At 38.7% G+C, this 3,414-nt stretch overlaps 1 pseudogene; it reads left to right on the forward strand.

Annotated features, from left to right (window-relative positions):
- The first annotated feature begins 758 nt into the window (after positions 1-758).
- On the forward strand, positions 759-1,556 carry LOC131763507 (small ribosomal subunit protein eS1-like; annotated as a pseudogene).
- The last annotated feature ends 1,858 nt before the right edge of the window (positions 1,557-3,414 follow it).

Raw genomic sequence — 3,414 nt, forward strand, 5'->3', positions numbered from 1 at the left:
ACTGCAAAAACAACAACAAGAAATGGACAGACAGAACCCTAGGACAAATGGGAAAAGCAAAGCTATACAGACAAAATCACATGCAGAAGCATACACATACACAGTCACAAAAGGAGAAAAAGGGAAAAATATATATATATCGTTGCTTCCAAAGTACACCTCCTCAATTTGGGATGATTCGTTGTCTATTCAGGTATTCCACAGATGCAGGGTACATCAGGTTGATTGTGGAGATTTAATCCTCTGCTCCTGAGGCTGCTGGGAGAAATTTCTCTTTCTCTTCTTTGTTCGCACAGATCCTGTGGTTCAGCTTTAGATTTGGCCCCACCTCTGTGTAGGTTGCCTGAGGGCATCTTTTCTTCGCTCAGACAGGAGGGAGTTAAAGGAGCAGGTGATTCAGGTGAGTGAGTGAGTTCTGGCTCACTCAGGCTGAGGGGAGGTAGGGGTATGGAATGCGGGGAGAGTTTGCGATGGCAGAGGCCGGAGTGACGTTGCACCAGCCTGAGGCAGGCCGTGTGTTCTTCATTAGACTTTGAATGTGCAAGAAATAAACTTGCATTGTGTTAATTTCTATACTATGAATATACATTATATATGTGAATATTTATATATTGTTTGCACATATATGTGTGAATAATCTTTTATGAAAGATTTATCCCAAAGTATATATTTTTAAAAGAGCTAGAGGAAGAGTAATCCAAGCAGAGGACCCTCCAGGTGTAGAGGCCATCAGAAGGGAGAGAACACTGAGCAGCACTATGGCAGTTGGCCAGAACAAGCACCTTACAAAAGGTGGCCAAAAGGGGGGCAAGAAGAAAGTGGTTGACCCATTTTCTAAGAAAGATTGGTATGATGTGAAAGTACCAGCTATGTTCAGCATAAGAAATATTGGGAAAACACTAATCATGAGAACTCAAGGAACCAAGATTGCATCTGATGACCTCAAGGGTCATGTTTTTGAAGTGAGCCTTGCTGATCTGCAGAATGATGAAGTTGCATTTAGAAAATTCAAGCTAATTATTGAGGATGTTCAGGGCAAAAACTGCCAGACTAATTTCCATTGCATGGGTCTTACCTGTGACAAAATGTGCTCCATGGTCAAAAAATGGGAGACCATGATTGAAGCTCATGTTGATATGAAGACTACCCATGGCTATCTGCTTCGTCTATTCTGTGTGCATTTTACTAAAAAATGCAACAATGAGATTCAGAAGACCTCTTATGCCCAGAACCGACAGGTCCTCCTAATCTGGAAGAAGGTGATGGAAATCATGACCCAAGAGGAGCAGACAAATAAATGACTTGAAAGAGGTAGTCAATAAATTGATTCCAGACAGCACTGGAAAAAGCATAGAAAAAGCTTGCCTATATATTTATCTGCTCCATGATTCTTTGTTAGAAAAGTAAAAATGCTGAAGAAGCCCAAATTTGAATTGGGAAAACTCAGGAGCTTCATGGTGAAGGTAATAGTTCTTGGAAAAGCTACTGGAGATGAGACAGATGTTAAGGTTGAATCAGCTGATGTATATGAGTCACCAGTCCAAGAATCTGTTTAAAATTCAGACTTTTAATGGTGACAAATAAAAGAGCTTATTTGTGATTTTTTTTAAAAAAGAGAAAGAACTAGGTATGTTCTAGAATCTAAAACTGCTGTGTCTAATACAGTAGTCACTACTACACGTGCCTCTTTAGCAATTGAAATGTGTCTAGTCTGATAGAAAACAAACTTATGGTTACCGAAGGGGAAAGCCGGTGGCGGGGGGAGGGATAAATTAGGATTTTGAAATTAACATATACACACTACTATATATATAATAGATAACCAACAAGGACCCACTGTATAACATAGGGAACTATACTCAATATCTTGCAATAACCCATGATGGAAAAGAATCTAAACATGATTATATATATATATAAATATAGAGAGAGAATATATATATTTTATATTCATATATATAAAACAATATACATATATATAAAACACTGAATCACCTTGTTGTACACCTGAAACAAATACAACATTGTAAATCAACTATATTTCAATAAAAATTAAAAATAAATGTGCCTAGTGTGAATTGAGATGTGACATAAGCGTAAAATGCACACCAGATTTCAAAGAGAGTATAAAACAAAGAGAAACTAAAATATCTCATTAATAATTTTTATAGTGATTATATGTTGAAATGATAATTTTATACATTTGGTTAATAAAATATTAGTACATTAATTTCACTTGTTTCTTCATAGTGTGTGAACTTGAAAATTTTAAATTATACCTGTGCTTCACTTTTGTGGCTCACATTATATTTCTATTGGACAGGGCTGTTCTAGAGACTGACAGAAAGCCAGCCTAACAAACATTGGCATAAGCAGGAGATGGGTTAATTTAAGAGGTTATGTATTAAGGGTGTATGTCACTACCACATTCACATTTCTTCATTTCTTCATCCAACAAAGAAATGTTAAAAATTATCTGTGCCCAGGCACTGTGTCAGGTTGGGGGACACAAAGATGAAAGAGGCATAAACCTTTCAAGAAACCTCTAGCACAGGGGAGGAGGCAGATGAGCAAACCAAGAATTACAATATATCCATTTATGAATGTTCAGAGCTAAGGTGACATGGGGAGGGACACCTGGGGTAGAGGAGAGGCAGAGAAAGCTCTCAAGAAGAGTTACCACTTGAGCTGTCTTTCAAGGGCAAGTAAGATGCTCTTACAGACCCACCCTATCCAGCCCTATCCCATACTCCTTTCTCTCCAACTTCAATTTCTCCTCTGATAGCACTTTCAGTGTTCTGTCTACATGTTCTGTTCAATGGTTGACAAAAATGCCCATAGTCAAACTTCAGCATCAACTTGCTTAAACTCAACCCTAGTTTTCCTTTAATGACATATTTTCTCTTTCCTCTGTGTCCACTCTACTGGAGACCATGTCCCTCTCCCACGCCCTACCCTTCATCCCCAACTCACTAGGTGAAGAGGGGTTGGCATTTTCTTAGTTCCCCATTTTGGCTTCTGTGTCAATCATTTGCTGCCGTTGCCAAAAATAGCTTCTAGGTCCATCCTGCCTGCTTGCCCCCACTTTAGTTGTTTTTCTTTTTGTCAACCCCAGATCAACTCCAGGTCAAACTTTCCTCTATGACTTCAGCAACTGCATCACAGTCCTCCTCTTTATCTCACTACCTGTCCTTACTATTCATGACTTCATCATCCCTTCCATCATCCAGCATACCTACTTCACAGTTCCTTGACTTTCTCAAGTCCGATGACCTTAATTCCCTTAATTTCCGTTGTATCTTAGTCACTAAAAGCATAACCATATTTTGGACCTCATCTTTGTTTATTTTTATTCTTTCACACTGTATATTTCCCTAACCCCTAAACTAAGTATCTACCCCTCCCCACCCTCCA

The sequence above is a fragment of the Kogia breviceps genome, chromosome 1 (assembly GCF_026419965.1).
Source record: "Kogia breviceps isolate mKogBre1 chromosome 1, mKogBre1 haplotype 1, whole genome shotgun sequence".
Classification (NCBI taxonomy): Eukaryota; Metazoa; Chordata; class Mammalia; order Artiodactyla; family Physeteridae; genus Kogia; species Kogia breviceps.